The sequence below is a fragment of the Hippopotamus amphibius genome, chromosome X, assembly GCF_030028045.1.
Source record: "Hippopotamus amphibius kiboko isolate mHipAmp2 chromosome X, mHipAmp2.hap2, whole genome shotgun sequence".
Lineage (NCBI taxonomy): Eukaryota > Metazoa > Chordata > Mammalia > Artiodactyla > Hippopotamidae > Hippopotamus > Hippopotamus amphibius.
The window spans coordinates 137124113-137144272 of record NC_080203.1 but is presented as its reverse complement, the minus strand read 5'-3'; positions in this window follow the sequence as shown (position 1 = coordinate 137144272).

Here is a 20160-nt window from a genome sequence, read left to right as displayed (position 1 = left end):
CATTTTGGGAAAATACACCAAAGTATACGTGTGAGATGGTGGGCTGTGTGTCACCCACCAGCTCTCAAGAAGAGAACGCGGGAGTATCCGCCCTGAACCCTGGAGTGACTTTGCCCCATCGCAGACTCGTTCAGACACCTCTCCTGAAAGATGGTGGGTCCGTGTCCTCCTGGAAATGCTTATAGGAGCAGCTCAGTCTTTCTGGTTGAGTTTCCTGTTTTGAACAATTATCTTGGATCGAGGACAAGGAAGCAGGCAGGTAGACATGGCTGAAGGCGACGATGGCTGATGGATTCCAGTGGGATGCTTCTTTACCTCCACCCTCTTTCGGCACCTATAGCGGTTTTATCCAGTTTTTATTTCATAAAGTCTTTGTTTCCACTTCTTGCTGAAGACAAACGTGGAGTATTTTAAGGACAAACCAAACTGAGTAGCTATTCTAAATTCCCAATGAGGAGGAGATTGGGTTGGCAGCGCTGAGCTCCAAGTGGTAAGTATTTATTCCCAGAGAAACTCACAATTAGAAACAGGGAGATGGCAGCGGTGAGAAAACCGCCCAGACTGGAAGGATCTTTTACAAGAGCCAGCACATAAAAGCCTCAGCAAAAACCTCTAACCTAGAACTCTCTAGCAGAACCAGAAATTTCCTTTAAACAAATGACTTGCTTACCTACAGCTCAGAATAACGTGGCAGCTACTTCATGGGTGTGCTTTAAAAAATATATAGACTCATGAAAAAATCCACTTTCCGTAAGTTTTCGGACAGTCCTCAGACTGCTTGTTCTAAAACAAGCAATTATATTAATAACACAACCTTGCCAAAATTGTACATCTACCTTCCAGCTGTTCTCTCTGGCAATTGTAGATGTGCTGTGTTTCACGCGATGCATACGTGTGTGTGTGTGTGTGTGTGTTGTGTGTGTGTGTGCAATAGTTATTCATGGCATCTCTTTTTCCCTCTTTTAACATTTTTTTCCTTGGCTAAGGCAAGTGAAGAATGAAAGTTAAACATGCTCTTCTGCTGTGCCCCTTCCAGGTGGACCCTGAGAACTTGATCAAGTTTGTCACATGCCAGAGATGTCCAGTCTTACTCCCTGCTTCGCCTCCTGCTCTTCCTATAAACCCAAAACCTGCAGTCAGCTTTCTAGGAAATTTAAGAAATGAAATTAGTGTCAATTGGCTTTGAGTATAGAAGATATAGCATTACGGAGAAGTGTGTACAGAAGTCAGCAGGAATTGGTGAGTGGGTAAAACTTTGTTTAAACAGAATGCTCATTTGTATGCAATTAGTTGATGTGATTTTTTTTCCCCAGGTATGTAAATGGTAAGCAGAAAATCCTTTTGGTGGATGTCTCGGTTTGTTTGCGCTGCTATCACAAAAATACCAGCGACTAGGGGGCTTCAACCACAGAAGTTTATTTCTGATGATACTGGAGACCAGAAGTCCAAGATCCCGGCGAGGGCAGATTTAGTGTCTGGCGAGGACTCTCTTCCTGCTTCATAGATGGACGTCTTCTTGCTGTGTCCTCAGCTGGTGGGAGGGACCAGGGAGCTCACTGGGGTCTCTTTTATTATTTCACTAATCCACTCCATAGGGGCTCCACCCTCATGACTGCCTCACCTTCCAAAGGTTCTACCTTCTGACACTATCACCTTGGAGGTTAGGGTTTCAACATGTAAATTTTGGGAGGACATACATATTCCATCCATGAATGCGAAGAATGCTTTAAAAGATTCACCTTCATTCCTTGGCACACACACCATATTTTCTCAATCTAAGGATGACACGGGCTGTGAAATAAACTACTGATTTGAAACAAAAGAACTTGTTTGAAAAAAAATCCACCATGGATTACATGTCTACTTCTTTTTAGAAGACGTTTTGATTTCAGACATGTTAAAATCAAGAGCATGCCTGAGAGTGAAGGACAGAGAAGCATATGTTGATCACAGTTTAACATTATTTATTTTTATTTGAAGGAGGTGGCAGCCACCAGGATTGTCATCGTGTAGGTGACCTCACAGGGTACAACCCGGAGGCTGTAAGGCCAGATTTTTGTGGGTCTTTGTCTGCACTGGTCACGCCTGCCCTCTGGCAACTGCTTCTTCCCTTGTGACCTCGTACCTGAGTCCAGGTAACTTGCGCCTGGTGGGCGTGGGGTCCTGGTGGGACATGGGTTCATAAACATCTGCTTCATGTCGGCGGCAGACCGTGAGTGACAATCAAGGTATCGCCCTGAAGAGCTGCGCTTGGTAGCTGCGATGCCAATGTCAGAGAACTCTGTGCGTGGCCCCCTCCAGTGCGCGCTGAGGACATGGGCAGGGACACATAAGTCTCACGAGTCTTCCATAAAAGCCACCTGCAGAGCTGCAGAGCCTGTCGAATGGTTACATTCATATTTTCCCATCAAAAGGGTCCAACATACGTGTGATGCTGTCAACTGACAATGCGTCCTTCGTATGGAGAAGCCCCAACCCACAGTGGACGGTGTTAGGAGGTGAGCCTTCGGGAAGTGGTTAGGTTTCAATGCGGTCATGAGGTTGGGGGTGATGCAATCAGCGTCCTTACAAGAAGAGGAAGAGATCAGAGTTCTCACTCTCTCTCCCCACCGTGTGGGGACACGTTGAAAGGTGGCCGCCTGCCAACCAGGAAGTGAACCTCACCAGGAACTAAATCTGTCCACACCGTGATCACGGACTCCCAGCCTCCAGGACTGTGGGGAACAAGTATGTCATTTGAGCTGCCCTGTCTGCAGCATGTTGTCATTGGCAGCCTGAATGGACAGACACAAAGTGAGAAAGACTCGTAAATGCATCGATGTGAAGTTTCACTGGAGAGGAGCCTTCAAAATCATTCAGTGTTATTGTCCCAGAGCTGGTGTGATGGATGCCCACAAGCCAGGGGTGTAAAACACTGCATATCCATCGTCCCCCATCCTGCAGACCAGACATCTGAGGTCAAGGAGTCCCAGGGCCGAGCTCCCTCCTGTGGCTCCAGGGAGGGTCCTTCCTGATTATTCCAGCGTCTGGGGGCTCCAGGCATCCCTGGGCTGGTGGCCGCCTCCCTCCCGTCTCTGCCTCCATCTTCATGGGACTTCTGCTCTGTGTCTGTGTCTCTCCTCTTCTGTCTCATACAAGGACGCTGTCATTGGATTTCGGGACCATCTGGGTATTCCCGGATAACGTCTCCATCTTGAGATGCTTAATCACATCTGCAAAGAGTTGACCATATGAGGTCACATTCACAGGTTACGGAATTAGAACATGGACCTTTGGGGGTTATTACTCAGCTGGTCACACCCATCTTCTGCTTCCTATAGGCTCCATCCTTTAGGGATTTCGGGGAAAATTCAGCTCCATCTCCTCGTGCCCTCCATCAGCGACAACCCCCGTAGGTCAGCAGGCTGCTCGTGTCTTTACCAGGGACTCTTTGTCTTTTAACCTTTGGGGAACTGTGTCATTCAGGGCTACTGTCTCTTCAACCTCTTGTGTGTTTAACCCCAAGTAGCTCTGCCCGCCTTCTGTTACTGGATGTCACGCATCCCAATCCCAGCCCAATGGAGGACTTGATGTTTGACAGCGATTACCTGGTTCCTGGGGACCCCTGCAGCGTCTGAACTGGGTCTGCCTCAGTGGGCCACGTGGCATCACACCTCCAGCTCCGAAATGGTCCGCTCTCGGCGTGAACCCCAAGTGCAGCACTTCCCAGCTGTGACCGCTTGAGCTAGTTACCTTTCCATGCCTTACTTTCCCCGTCTCCGAAAGAGGGAATCGTCATTCTACCAGTACGGTTATTGGGTGGCTTCCAATACACAGTAAGAGGGAAGAGTTCCGGAATTTCATCAGCAGATATGTTTAGGGGACACGCTGCGTCCCAGGCACACATCAGGCTGATTCGGGCGCTCAGGGAGCATCGTTTCCAGGACACGCACGTCTGCCACAGCACGGGTCACAGCAGCTAAAACGTGGAAGCAAGTCCATCCACAAACGATTAGATACACAGGATGGGATGTATCCCAACAGTGGACTATGACTCAGCCATGGAAAGGAAGGGAATTCGGACACAGGCTGTGATGTGGAAGAACCTTGAGGGCACGGTGCTCTCTGAGAGAAGCCAGACACAAAAGGATAAATCCTGTGTGATGCCACTTACAGGAAGTCCCCGGCGAAGGTGGTAAATTGTGTGTTATGTTGTTTTATCACAATGAAGAATTACCAGGGTGGGCAGGGGGAAGTGTGCATCCCAGGGGAGGGAGAACGGTACCAAAGTGTAACCTAGTGCACGCATGACACAACTCAGGCACTGCCAGGTGTTCTGCAGGGCCTCAAGTAGGGAAAGTGACCGGCGTGGGCGGGCGGCGGCCAGGCGGGCTGTGCCTAGGAAAGCCTAGTCGGGGGGAGACGCTGGAGGGGGTGGGTCGAGGACAGGCCGGTTCTGGGCTGGGGCAGAGCCCCTGGGCCAGCGTGCAGACACGCAGCTCTAAATATGTTAAGGGAGATTTGGGCACAGTCCCAGGCGTTGACTTGGGCCACTTTGGGGGCATTTTCTGAAACACTTGTCATTCCTTTTCTCTCTAACAAGGGCAAGCCTGGGCCGCAAATTGGCCAAAGCTGGGTGGTGGTGCCCCATCAGCATGTAGGGTGTTGTTTAAGGTGAAGCCAGCTTACATCTGGGGCACGGGCCTCCCCACAGTTGGGCCTGTCCTTTCCGTACAGTTGAACACATCGGATGCTGTTGCCCTCAATATTAATTTATAGTCCTTCTGCAGGCCAGGATGCGGGGAGAAAAAAAACGTATAGATGTGCAGTATCTGGAATGGAACGTGCGTTTAATAAAAGAGCGTCCTCCTGGACAATCTCTTCAGTGAGGGCAGAGCGGGGAGGTGGGGGTGCGTCCGCGTGCGGCGGGTGAGCCACCGTGATGGGTGCGTGCGGGAGTGTTCTCGAATCACAGCCCCATTTATTACATTAAGGTGTCAAGTGAAGCTTGCAGGAATAAAGGATCATTTTTTATGCTGTTTACACATTACGGGGTCTCCGGGGACTACTTACGTGGAGGTTATAAATGCATCAAGCACGGCGTGTAACCTGGGATGACGGGAGTGTTTCTGAGCAGACGGGGATTAATTGATTTCTAATGGAATATTCACGGGCACTTGGGCTGCGAGCCTCGCCGGGCACCCTCGCCAAGTGCGGGGAGACCGTGCTGCACAGATCAGGAAATTAAATCAAACATGCCTTTCCTACAGATCATTCAATTCTTTGTTTTTATGGCAAGGCCTGTGTCTGGGGGGCTTCTTGGGACCCAGCCCTTTTGTGGGCTGTGACATATGTCCTTGTGTTTAAAATCAGGCCCTGAAATGTCTAGGTATCTATCCAATGGCTCCTCTCTCATGCAAGTAGGCGATTTTATGAAATTAGAAGATGGTGAAACATTTAAATAGGCATCATGTGGAAAAAAGCATCCAGAGAATTCCGAATTCAAAGAATTACTGTATTTTCCTGTCTTGGAGCGCCCTGATGGCTGAAGTGGCTGACAAGGGTAGCTCCAATTCACATTTCCTTGTGTCAGCCGGTGACGTGAAACTCTTCTTCTACCAAGGCTTCCTATGGATAATAATTACATCAAAACATTTATTTGTATGTTTCTAGCTGTTGTCTCATTGCACACCTGCAAGGCTGGAGGATTCAGATTACCAGGAAATGCAAAATAGGAGGAAAGGAGAGGAGAAGTTTTATTAGCCAATGTTCTCCCAAGAGACAGGACCAAGAGAGTCTATCTGTGTGTCTATGTGTCTATCTGTTTATCTATCATCTACCTCTATCTATCATCCATCTATCTATCTATCTATCTATCTATCTATCTATCTATCTATCTATCATCTATCTATCTATCTATCTATCTATCATCTATCTTCTCTCTGTTTATCTGTGTATATCCATAGCCTAGAGAGGGAGGGAAAGATTATTTTAAGGAACTGACTCCCGTGATTGTGAGGGCTGGAAGTCCAGAATCGGTGGGGCAGACCAGCAGGCTGAGACCCAGGGAAGAGCCGACGTTACGGCTGAAGTCTGAAGGCCGTCTGTGCAGGACTGTCTCTTGCTCCAGGATATCAACCTTCTTGTTCCACTCAGGCCTTCGACTGATTAGGCGAGGCCCGCCCACGTTACAGAGGGCCATCTGCTTTACTCTAAGTCCACCGATGTAAATGTGACTCTCATCCTGAAACACCCTCACAGACACATCCCAAGCAATGTTTGGCCACACATCTGGGCACCAGGGCGCAGCCTAGTAGGCACGTAAAAATTAACCATCACATCGGAGGATTCCATCATTATAGAAACAGCAAAGTTGACTCTGTTAGCTGATACTCTAAAGATCTTAGGACCATAAAGAGTAATAAGTTAGAATGTTTTATAGCTTTGCTGAGAAGGAAAGATTTGTCCATGGTACTTAATCAGATGCTCCCTGCAGAAACGCCGTATAAGCTGGTGTTATCCCTGTTGGCTAAATCTGCGATGCTCCACGAGTGCCTGAGTATCTGTTCATGGGAATACTCACGCCTTCCACCTTTGATCCTCTTGGCAATGAGATGAGTGGGCAGCCCCTGGAACACAGCTCAGCTACCTGTGTTACATGCACAGCCACCTAAGGTCCAAGGACGACAGAAGTCCCAGTGACTTGGGCCGTGACTCAGTTCTTGGTTCTGCAGAATTGGCTTACAATGACTGGACCGAGGGCTTTCCTGCCATGGGTTGAAGATTTCTGCCCTCCTCTCCGGGTGGACTGAGGGCTCTCCTGCCACGGACTGGGGACTCCTCCCAGGCAGAGATCTGTTCTGTCTTCCTCTGATGAACTCCTTATTTTTGAGGCTTTCATTTCTCTATAAATAGAATAAAAAGGTGGTTGAGGAGTCCTCTCCCAATTCTGCTTTCTGAAATGAGTACGCTCTTATCCAGATCTCCTCCTGGTACGTCTGTCCATCCCTGGCTCTTCGCTGGAGCCCAGTAACTGCTCACAGAAAGATGCGGCAACCGCGAGATGCAGGCACTCATGGCCAAGTGGCCAGCGAGGCTGTAGAACTGTCTCTCGGTAGCTGTGTCCGCTGCGTGTTCACTGCTCTCCAGTTCTGTCTCTGTCTTTACGAACGACGCTACTTACGACAGGACACAGGGTTTGTGTTTCATTCTATTTCTTTTCTCCCTGCCGTGCCCAGGATGTGTTATAGATCCAGTCTGGTTGCAAGTGAAGAATGAAGTTATCACTGAGTGGGCGTTAATTCTGGTTCCTTTGCCGAATTTCCTTTCTGAACCCATTGCTTCTGGGAATGTCACTGCATTCTTCTTCTTATTTGTATTACTCATACTTTGTGCGATATTTCAGTTTGGGAGATGACCAACTTTCCCCCCACGGTTCCACGGTTTCCAGGCACCGGTGAAAGCGATGCCCAAACAATCTGAAATTCTCACTGTGTTTGTGGTGAGCTAAAAAAATGCTTCTGACAGATAGATTACATTTCCCTCGAAATACTCGTAGGCTTAAAAATGAAGGAAAATACGATTTTTTTAAAATTGGGCTTTGCCAAGAACAAGATATTTGGAAAATAGTTGAATACATTTTTTTTTTTTTTTGCCAAACCCCAAACATCACCCAATGCTACCACTTCCCTCTGCCAGGTCTGCATGTTTCTGGCTGACAAAACCCCAGGGGCCCATTTTCACACGTCTTCCGTGCTGGTCAGGTCCCTTCTCATGGGGAAACAGGCATTCGAAATACCATTGCTTAAGGGTTTGTGCATTTTAAAATTTGCAGTGAGTTTTGGAGGAACAGGCAGAAGGAATAAGACACCACATCTGGGCGTCTGGCTAAGAGCTCAAACCCAGAGAGTCAACATCTCGGATGTCTACGATGTCACCCTCATCCGGGCATGTCAGATGGACCCTGTGATGACCTGAAGAACTCAGCTGGGGACAAAGATGGGGAGACGCATGGTTACACCTTTATGGAATATTAATCTAAAAATCGGGCTGATGAATGTAGGGCTGATCCAAAATCTTGGCGTTGAAGGGCAGACTGAACCACCTGTGGCCAAAAAAAAAAACCCCAAATAAAAACGTTTCTTTCCTGACACCAGTGATGTGTATCATTGGAATGGAACCTGGAGCACACTGAAAAATTTTACTGATGACTTTTTGATTTTCAGATGGCTGGTAAAACTTGGGCTGGGTCTTGTCTAATTGTCACCATTATGTATTTTTCTCTTTATCCCACAAACGCTTTTCAAGAAGCTGGCTTCTTTGGACCAGATGGATTGGACCACTAAATATTTTAAGTGAAATTTAATGTTATTTGGAAATATAGTGAATTATACCTTTTTTTTTTTTCTGACCCATTGGAGGAGCAGGGAATTGCTAAAATACCACAGTTAGTGGTCTGGAGTATTTTTCTGCAGTGATATTTTTTTTTTACATTCCAGGAACAGTTCTTTCTGGGAAGGGATTGGTGTCAGTGGCCAACATTATCTTTTTAATATTAGCTTCTGAGTGGCAACAGAGGACATGGCCAAAGGCATGCCCCTTGGTTCCCCAGCTGGCATCTGGAAGACCCATCTTTTGTTTTGTCAGCTTAAAGTACTCTCGTAAACAGAATCCTGAAGCCTTAGAGAAATGCTTGATGCTCTTGTTATGATGCTTAAGGAGGAAAAAAAATGCAATGCAGATGACGTAAAATAAATAAATAAATAAAACTCTGACCTGGCTTTCCTTGAGGACATTTTGATCAATGGGATTAGCTAGATTGCGGAGAGGATTTACATGTCCAAAGGAATAGTCTTCCTCCCCCCTTTTTTTCCTCCCTGCACAGCTACTAAGGAGTTAGACTTCCTAACTGCTTTAGCAGAGCATTGAGGACAAAAATCTGGATGTTTACCAAGCCAGGAATTACGAGGCAATCAGGTGTGCCCACCATCTTCAGCTGGAGCAGCACGTAACAAGCATCCCCGACCCAATAAATTGCTGCCTGTGGACCCGATTATCTACCAGGAGGTCAGCCTGAGTGACATCACATCGTGGTCAACCCTCAACTCAGAAGTGGTCCTAACAGCCCTCTGCACGGTCAGGGAAATCTCAGCCGCTGTAAATGTAACGTCCGCCGTCCTCTGCGCAGAGAAACGTTTTCCTTTCAAACTGTGCGAAAGCAATTTGGATGCTAACGAAGCTGGCATGGTGAGGGATGTCTGAAAACAATGTGATTATCGTCCTGAAGAGCTGGGAGCCCGTGCTCTCTCCTGTGTGTGTGAATGAAAAATCAATTCTATTTTTTTTTTTTTTCTGGTGGATGGTCTCTGCTGACATGAATTCTAAAGGGAAATAAGAGAGTCTTCAGATCAGCATGTGGCTGGAGTTGCAGGAAACACACCCCACTTGGGGGGAATACTGGCCTTTGACTCAAGAAAGCCTGAGTTTTGGGGGGGAATATTGGTCTTTGACTCAAGAAAGCCTGAGATTTGGTGGGAAATCAGTGGGGTTCCCACGGAGCTGCAGGAATCACCGTTTTCCCCAGCAGAGTGAACCTGGGGAGGGCTGGTGTGGGTTACCTGGGAATCGTGTGGCCCTGCGGGGCCCTCACGATTTACGGGGTTTCTGCATAATCCCACGTCTGCTGTAGTGTGTGGTGGCAGTTCCTCTAACCTGGACCGGGGAGATGCCAGGAGAACCTCCTGGGAGGAAGACAGCAAGTGGTGGACTTGAGGTGGACGGCAAACCCCTCGGGCCGGAAAGGACCCACCCTGAGACTGCACGTGTGTGTGGGTGTGTGTGTGTGTGTGTGTGTGTGTGTGTTGGGAGGAGTCCCCTGTGTGTCATGAGTCTTGTTACAAACTGGATCATTTAGCTTGTAAGCAAAGAGGTACACAAGCAGAGTCTTCTTCGTGGTAAAAAGGGACCAGATACCACTGAGTTGCATGGATAAAAATAACCAAATACCTGAGTTTTGTAAATAAAAGTGATCAATTTTTGCTAATGTAGAGCACAGGGAACTATATTCAGCCTTCTATAATAAACCATAATGAAACAGAATCTGAAAAATAATAGATAAATATGCACGTAGAACTGAACCACTTTGCTGTACACCAGACACTAACACAACATTGTTAATCAACTATACTCCAATTAAAAAAAATTATCAAATACCATTGAGTTGCCTAGATAAAAACGTCCAAATACCTCTGAGTTGCATGCATGTGGTATTTTATTCTGTCCTGATTCTATAGTGTGAAATTTGTCTCCTGTAAGTTGTGTATATATAGCTTGCCCCTCCCATTTAAAAAGTTGAGGTGATATTTTCATAGAGGGAAGGTACCCATTTCAAAGCAACAATTCAGAGGAACTTAGCACATATGTAATGTTGTATAACCAACACCTCCGTCTGGTTCTAGAACATTTCCACCCCCCCAAAAGGAGACCCCGTCCCCATGAGCAGTCACTCGCCATCCCTGCCTCCCACAGCCCCTGGCACACGCTGACCTGAAAACTCTATTTCCCTTCAGCATTCACGTCAGCAGAGACCACCTGCCAGAAAAACAAAATAGAACTGATTTTTCACTCACACACATGCGAGAGAGCACAGGCTCCCAGTTCTTCAGGACGATAATCACATTGTTTTCAGACACCCCGCTTTCTGTGTCTGTGGACTTGCCTGTTCTGGACGTTTCCTGTCGATGGAATCACGCACGGTGTGTCCTTCCGTGTCTGCTTCTCTCACGGAGCATCGTGTGTTCAGAGTCCACCCACATGGTAGCCTGTGTCAGAGCTTCCGTCCTTTTCCTGGCTGCGTCCTGTTCCACTGTGCGCATGGACCCCACCCACCTGTTGACGGGCATTGGGTCGGTTCTACCTTTTCTCACCAGCTCTTCATACCCTAAACATCTCTGGCCACCTGTCCCCGGCCACTCCAGAGCAAGGAAGGGAGCGGCATCTTGAGAAAATTCAAGGATGCTTATGCCTGACCCATCGGAGGAGGCGGTCTGGCCATGAAAAGCCCAGAGCACTAAAGCATCTCAGGCACATTCAGCACACTGCCCAGTTTCTTTTCCCTTAGGTCCCCGAAAGTCCACGTGATGTGAGGGCTCATGCTTTCTCCCTGATTCACGCAGCCCAGTCTAACATCTGGCTGGCACAGGGCGGCTGGTTCTTCACAATGCTTGGACGGTGCAATGCACCTTACCGGGGGCAGACAGCCCGAGGGCGCCAATGCAGGCCCCTCACCGCGAGCTCCGAAGGTCTGAATGGAGGAAAGCTAAAGAAGTGTCTGCTTGCGGGGAGAACCATGACCCGTCTTTCAAAACCACGAGACCCAGGAGTCGGTCTGAGTTATTTAGCAAAACAGACCTCTCTTCTCGTGACCTGCTAATGAATAAGAGGCAGGCATCGGTGTGTGTGTCTGACATGCGTTATCGTCGCAAGACCCCGCTCGCATACCGAAACCCACCGCCAAGGAGGAACACTTGTTTGTGTGTACGGCGGGGCCTCCCATTGGCCGGCGTCCCTACCTGGAGAAAAACAAAGGAGGGAAATGTAACAAATTGCAGCCAAAGCTGATCACCATCATGGCCCCTGTTTTCAAATTATTATATTTCTGGGGAATTTCAGCCCCTTAGATGAAAAGGAAGACAGTGGATCTGGGGAGCTTTGATAGTCAGGTTATGCTAATAACAGGGGCTCATGTAAAATGCATAAGGTGTATCTTAGTGAGGGAGACGATTGCTTGTAATTACTTCGTATACCTCATTCCAAACGGATTCATAAAGACCCCTTTACTCCGTAGCCTAATTACTTAGAGACAGTTGAGCACAAAATTACTTTCATCTGCTGGACCATGTGCAGGGAGGGAGGTTAGAGCTGCACCTTTCCACACAGCTGGCTGGCATGACGGAAAAAATCAGGCCCGTGTTGTGTGGGGCTGATTGCAAAGTGCCTTTTCTGATAATTAGATCTATTAAAGACAGACGGGCACCAGCCCACACTGGAAGTGAAAAAAAAAACGTATGTGGGATAAATCACAAAGAGGCGCTGGCATCCCGAGGCGCTGGGTCAGGGCTGTGATGGACACGTGGGTGCCCGGGCCCCGCCGGTGACGGCGCTGCTCTGATCCCGGTGAGGCGGGGACCCTCCCGCAGGCCCCGGCCGGGGCGCCAGCCACCTGCAGGGGACATCCTCTTTGATCCTGTCGGTTTGCTCATTCTGGGCGCGAGCGTCTTAATGATGCGTGGGCACGTGTCTACGGCCTCCCTTTCACGTGGCCGAGGCAGCGTCCACGCGGGGGGACCGTTACCTGGGAGATTAGCCTCTGCAGGTTCGTGTAGGAGAAGAGCTCCTGCCTGGTGGGCCAGGGCAGCACAGGGGTGCCCGAGCCACCACGGAAGAGGCACAGGGCGTCTGGGACGTTCCCAGAGATGCGTGTCGGGTGTTTCGTTGAATGGCATCCTCGTAGCCGTGGGGAGTCATGCCACGCCTGACACGCGACTGAGGAAAGCAGGCAGAGGCGGGGTAGCCCAGGTGCACCGTCGCCACTCGACAGGGTCTGTGCAGACCTGCGCGGTGTTCTCACGCTCCCGATTCCTGGGGGTGCAGCAGGCGTGCTTCCGGGAGGGGGCGGGCCGCAGGTGAACAGCCTGCCCTCTTGATTCCGGGGTGCAGACCAAGTAGGTCGAAGTGGGCCGCGTCCTCACCGCCTGGTGTTCCCTTCTGTCCTTGGGCATCTAGGGGAGGGTGTCCACGTCGTCCGAAGAGAACACCCCTGCATCCGTCCCCTGCTGCCGCGGCTGCATCAGCATGGGGACTCCTTCTGCGGATCTTCTGTCCTGGTCCTGTTCCCGTTTCCAGGACTTTCCCAACGCGTCCGGCTGTCCCTCCACGGCACCCAGGCTGAACCACAGGCCACGCCGTGTCCCACAGGGCCTCGGGGATCCCCGAGTCCCCGGGGTCTCTCCCCGACCCCGCGGGAGGGGTGTGCTTACCGCCCTCTGCGCCTTGGAGCTCCTCCGGCTCCCACGCTGCCGGGCCCTGGCCTGTGCTGCGTCCGCCGCAGGCAGTGCTGCTCCCAGGGACACCCGGCTTGTCGTCCCCTTCTCACCGCCGAGCTCCCCGGGTGCGTGGAGAGCCGCCTCCCAGCTGCAGTGGCTCCCTCGGGGGTTCTGGCCTGGCTCACGAGTTCTGGATCTGTTCACCTGCTCCCCTGAGACACTGACTTCAGGTCCAGCCAGGCTTCTCAGCGCCCGGGGGGTAGCGGACACTCAGTGAAGAGCCTGCACGATTGCGGGTCACCTGTTTCTCTCATAATCACCTCCCAGAGCTCGGGAAGGCCCCAATTCTCAGATCCCACCCCACGCAGGGCAGAGGTCTCCACGCTTGCAGGGGGTTTTGCCTCCAACACACGCTGTCCTGGGTCCACGTTGACTCGCTTCATGATGGTGTTTTTGCCACTGGCTTGTGGCCAGAAGTCCGCCCGTGGGAACAGGAAGTGAGAGGAGATGCAGGGGGATTTTCCCATGGTGGGCTTGAGAAAACCCATCTTCCCGTCGCCATGGAAGCCGGTCTCCATTCTGAGCACACTTCCCAGGGCGGGATGGGATGGGTGGGTGGGTGGGTGAGGGGGCTGTGTCTATTGGTTTCCCTCTCCCCTCTTGCTTGAGATTTGCCACCTGGAAACAAACGGACGCAGTTGGGAGAGGGCCAGAGCGGGAGGGGGCTTGCACATCCGTGTGCACGCATTACACATCCTGCATCGTTACGAGGGGCTCCATTGATCGCTAATAATTGAATCCTCGTAACAGACTAGAGAAGCCCATTATCCAAGCAGTCGGCCTGCAATCGATATGTTTTGCAAAATAAAGAGTCTATTGGGTGCACAGTAATGAAGAAAAAGGAAGCAGACCCTGTGGGTTTAATTTAGTGCCCCCCCCCTCCGCCAACCCACCCAAGTAGCAAAGACTCATCTTCAAGCAGTTTCCTTGTTAGTCCCCGACAAGGCGTGTCTCCGAGCCTGGAGCCTGGTGAGGTGAATCGATGGTGGAGAAGATGGTTGAAAACCCCAGCAGGGATGTGGCAGCCACAGAGTTTTATGCCGAAGACTCTCAGGATGTGCGGAGATCTCTGAGGATGCTAGACCTTGGGGTGCAGCCGGGGGCATCTGTGAAATGAAATGCCCTGGACCCAACCCCAACTGGTGGCCACAGGAAATCAAATCAAAGCCCCATACGTCTCTAGGGGAAGAATGGACCATCCATGGGTTAATTCTATGTGCCAAACTGTCTGGTCATGGGGTGTCAGGACTACACGTGACTCTGGGTGTGTCTGGAAGCATGTTTCTGCATAGATGAGCATTTGAATCTGTGGACTGAGTAACACAGATTGCACTCCCAGGGCCGGTGGGTCTTGTCTAATCAGTTGAAGGTGAGGGCAGAACAAAAGTCACAAGAAGGAGGAATTTGCCCCCCTTATTCTGCCTCTCTGCTTGAAGCTGGGGCATCTTATATTATCTTGTTCTGCCCTGAGACTGGAACTTACATCATCTTGTGTCTCTACCTTGCATATGGCAAAATGTGGCAGTTAGTCTCCAGAATTGGTTGGACCCATTTCATGTAGTAAATCTCAATATCCCTCTCAAGTCTTGACATCCCATCCCACCGGGCAGCAAAGATCTGACACCACAACATCCCCATCCCTGGTAAAGCACAGGTAAAATAAAAACAAATGATTTGGGACGTCCCTGGTGGTGCAGTGGTTAAGAATCCACCTGCCAATGCAGGGGATGTGGGGTTCGAGCCCTGGTCCGTGGAGATCCCACATGCTGCGGAGCAACTAAGCCCGTGTTCAACTACTGAGACTGCGCTCTAGACCCTACGAGCCACAACTACTGAGCCCAGGTGCTGCAACTACTGAAGCCCGTGCACCTAGAGCCCGTGCTCCACAACAAGAGAAGCCGCTGCAATGAGAAGCCCAAGCACCACAACAAAGAGCAGCCCCCGCTTGCCACAACTAGAGAAAGCCCGTGCGCAGCAACGAAGACCCAGCACAGCCCCCCCCCCAAAAAATGGGTAAATAAATAATAAGTAAATCTAAAAGAAAAACGATTTAAGTACCCTCCGTTTTCTCCCAGATAGGGTATCTGCTTTCTTAAAGGAGGCAGAGATAGCAAATGATTACATTTGAAAGCAGGGATGTGATAAGACGTGCTTCATCTTTAGAGAAGAATTCTCCATGGGATTCCTTTCTCCATCAAGTGCTACCTGGGCATTTTAAATATTGAATTTCTAAAAAGAGCCGATTATTAATTTTCCCTTCCGAAAAGTAGCACCTGCTTTCTAAGGAAAATTTGGCAAGTGGGGAAAAGAAGGCAGAAAATGATCCTTTACATGCTAGCCACCTCGAGGTAACTCTTCACATTTGGGGCACCATTTTGCTAGCCTTTTTTTTCTCCCAAAGCATAACTTTAGAAGGTTTTTTTTTTTAAATATATAAACATGTGATTTCCATACCATTTTTTGAATTACAGATCTTGGAACAGTGAGGCAAACCTGGAGGAACGGTCAGCCCCGTGAGCTCACCACCTTCAGACGGAGGATGAAGCAGCCAGGACTGGGGGAGAGGGCTTCAGGTAGTGGGGAGAGGACTTCAGGTAGGGGGGAGAGGACTTCAGGTAGGGGGGAGAGGACTTCAGGTAGGGGGCAAAGGTCCTGACGGGTCAGGATCTGGGTTGCCGCTGCTGCGCCTCAGGTGTGCGGGTCTGGGAGGAGGACTGAGTTTCCTTTTTACGTGCAATGGGTGTTCCAGGTTTTAAGGCAGAAGGTGAGGTGGGAGGTGATAGCATCTCTCACATTTGCCGTGTGGAGAACAGAGGGGAGGCGATGAGACCAGCAGTGGGGGACCAGACAGCAGGCTACGTTCCCACAGCCTGTGGGATCTTCCCGGACCAGGGATGGAATCCGTGTCCCCTGCATTGGCAGGCGGATTCTTAACCCCATGCCACCATGGAAGTCCCTTTCTTTCCTTTTTTTTTTCATTCATTCATTTTATTATATTTACTTTTTTAAGAACTGTTATTGAGATATAATTGACATACAATAAACTATATATGTGTAGAGCGTACAACTTGATATTTTTTTCCTGTTAGTGATGTATATATGGCAATCCCAGTCTCCCAATTCATCCCACCGCAACACCCTCCCCCCGCCCCCACTTTCCCCCCTCGGTGTCCATATGTTTGTTCTCTCCATCTGTGTCTCTATTTCTGCCTTGCAAACTGGTTGATCTGTACCATTTTTCTGGATTCCACCTTTGGGTGTTAATATACGATATTTGTTTTTCTCTTTCTGAGTCACTTCACTCTGTATGACAGTCTCTCGGTACATCCATGTCTCTATAAATGTCCCAATTTCATTCCTCTTTACAGCTGAGTAACATTCCATAGTGCATCTGCACCACATCTTCTTTATCCGTTCATCTGTGGATGGACACTTACGTTGCTTCCATGTCCTGGCTATTGTAAATAGTGCTGCAGTGAACATTGGGGTGTATGTGTCTTTTTGGATTATGGTTTTATCTGGGTATAGGCCCAGAAGTGGGATTGCTGGGTCATATGGTAACTCCACTTTTAGTTTTTCAAGGAACCTCCATGCTGTTCTCCATCGTGGCTGCACCAGTTTACATTCCCACCAACAGTACAAGAGGGTTCACTTCCTCTTTCTTTTTGGAAAACTAAACTTTTTTTCTTTTTTTTCACTTTTCTCTTAAATGTAGTTTTTTTTTATGGTTACGTTTTTCTTTTAATTGGAGTATGATTGCTTTACAATGTTGTGTTAGTTTCTACCGTACAATGAAGTGAATCAGCTGTATGTATACATTTATCCCCTCCCTCTGGGACCTCCCTCCCACCCACTCCCACCCCGCCCCTCTAGGTCATCACAGAGCACCGAGCTGAGCTCCCTGTGCTGTGCAGCAGGTTCCCGCTAGCTGAGATCATTGCAGATTCCCACGCGGTTGTGAGAAATCACACAGGCAGACCCCGCGTGCCGTGTACCGGGTTTCTCCCACGGGTACCGTCTCGCAGAAAGCATCGGACGATGTCTGTCAGGGATGCTGAGATCCTGGGTGGGATGACCTCACAGAGACCCCTGTTGAGGGTCTTCTGGAGATACACCCACTACCTCCTGCTCACGTGCCCTGCTCCTCCCTGCAACTGCTCACACGTTCTCTATTCCTATAATGCTGTTATTTCAAGAACATGCCGTGGATGGAATCACACAGCAGATAACCTTTGAGGTTTCCCAGACGTTCAGCCAGGTTGTTTCAAGTAGGACGTGTCGTCCCTTTTTAGGGCTGAGGAGCGAATATTCCAGTATCCACGGGTCTCATTGTGGTGAAGCACGCACCCACTGAAGACATCTGGGCGGTTTCCAGCTTTTGCTCGTTACGAATAGAACTGCTTTAAACGTTCGTGCATACATTTTTGAATATCTTCCTTTCTCTGAGATACATAAGCATGTAGTTGCTCAGACATAGGGGGGTTGCATGTTTAGCTTTTTGTTTGTTTGTTTTTTGGGTTTTTTTATATTATTAATTTTTATTGGAGTAGAGTTGCTTTACAATGCTGTGTTCCTTTCTGCTGTACAGCAAAGTGAATCAGCTCTGCGTATACATATCTCCCCTGTTTCTTGGATTTGCTTCCCTTTCAGGTCACTCCAGGGCATTGAGTAGAGTTCCCTGTGCTGTACAGCAGGTTCTCACTAGGTATCTATTTTATACATAGTATCAGTAGTGTATATATGTCAGTCCCAATCTCCTAGTTCCTCCAACCTCCCAGCCTTCCCTCTTGGTATACCCAGATACAGGGAATATTTAGTTTTCTTTTTTTCTTTATCCAAAATACTTCAGTAAGCATCTCAAAAAGGAAAAAAAAAAAAAAAAGGACATTTGCCTCAGTACATTCCTAAAAGTAACATTGATTCAATAATACAATGGAATGCACAGTTTGTATTTAGCTTTCCCCAAAATTTCATTTGTCATTAATTTCAAGATCCAGTAAAAATTGATGTATTTCATTTGCATGCTTCATTTAGTTATTCTAAATTTAAGACAGTCCCTCTGCCTGAACATGTAGTGCGTTTTTTCTTTTTTTTTTTTTGCTTCTTTGTTTGTTTAAGAAACTGCCAAACTGTTTTCAAGGGTGAAAACATTGAACATTGGAAGAGAGATTCTGTATTCTTTCTACACCCAGAAAGAATGATGCTGGAAAACGGTGTGTCCTTTTAAAAATTTTACCACTGGAGAGACATGGCAATAAGGTTAAGGGTGCCCTGGGACGTCCGGGGACACGTCACATCCTGGGCACAAATGCCCGCTTAGGTGGTGGAATCCGTTCTCATGCGTTTGCTTTTTGGATGAAACGTGTCTCCCGAAGATGCACCTGCTAGAACAGTCCTGTCATTGGCATGATGAGAAGGAAACATCCTTTTCTACATTTCATTTCATTTTATAGTCTTCTACAGCAGTTTTAGGGTCACAGCCAAATGGAGTGGAAGGCACAAAGATTTAGAGAGAAACATTTCGAGGATCATCACTCCTATGTCTTTAACCATACAGCCCAGAGCACCTCCACCGAGTTTATGGTGACATTGTGCATTCCCTCATCAGCATCTAAAATTAACTAGGCTCAATTAGGGCCCCCCACAGGGCATCCCAGGGATGCATCATTATTTATCAGGAGTGGATTTCATTATAAAACAGGGTCAGCGGCAGTATTTTTAGCACAGAACACCGAGACAGAACATCATATGACAGTGTATGTCATAAGGATAATATGGAACGCCCAGACTTGGGTTGTTTAGAAAAATGAGCTCTTTCTGAACCAGGAGAGGAAAAAGAAAGGCCTTCATGTGTTTCAGGGGAAATAGGCATCTGTTCTTTTAAGAGGATAAACATTTGCTGAAATCTGACCCTCAGCAGACACTGGATTGGCAGCTGAGGGCCGGGGGGGATTCAGAATTGAAGCAGATATGGCTTTCCGGGGTGGGCGTGGGTCTGGGGAGTGGAGGCTGCTCAGAGACAGAGCTTGGGAATGACGCAGAGGTGGGCTGCGGGTGCTGCAAAGTCAGGGGCCCGCAAACCACAGCCCTGGGCCAACCGGGCCCCCTGCTTGTTATTTTCAATAAAGTTTTATTGGCACACAACCATGTCCGTTTGGCCATACGCAGCCTGTGGTTGCTCTCCTGCTTCACCCCGGGGGTGGAGTAGCTCTGACAGACTCTGCATGGTTGAAAACATTGAGCATCTACCCCTTTCCCCGGAAAGCCTGCCCACCCCTGGTCTAAACAGTGTCTCATGAACGCTTCCTAGCGACTAAACAGCTCTTGGTTTATTGATTGATTAAAAGGGGACCATTTCCTTGCAGGGCAGTGAAAAGGTCCTGAAACAAAGGGGATCTTATTCTCTCTCTGTTCCTTGGAAACCTGAGCTGCACTTCAGCATGTCTTTTGCAGGACAGAGTTGTGTAGAAGGGAGGGCAGTTTTCCTGGGGGCTCTTTTGTGATGCTGTCAAGCCTTGGAACTCTAGGCCGGGGTCATGGCCCTCCTGGTGACTGACAGGTGAGCTGTACTCTTTACTGACTGCAGGGGACAAGTCTCTCTCGGCGTCTTGAGCACAGCCTCAAGGGGACCCCGTCTCCCGCAAGGTCTCACTGTCCACAACGCGCTTTCCTTCAACTCCCAGACGTGAACCCGGGACCCTGCACCTCCAGTTCACAGATTTTCTTGCAACTTTTCATTTTGGGCTATGGTGAAATAGATCACACTTGCTGCTCTTTGGGCAAACATCACTCACCCATTTGGGCTACATTCCCCCCCCCCTTTTTTTTTAATGGTGGTGAAATGTATAGAATGTAAAGGTCGCCATCCTAACCCTTTTTAAGCATTTGGTCAGTAGCATCTGGGGTGTTGTGCAACCATCACCACCACTTTCTATTGCTAAAACTTTTTCAGCAACTCCATCAGAAGCCTAACACCTATTCAGCAGTCACTCCCCATTCCCCCCACCCCCCTCCAGTCCTTGGTAGCCTCTCATCTGCTTTCTGTCTCTGTGCACTTGCCTGTTCTAGATATTTTGCG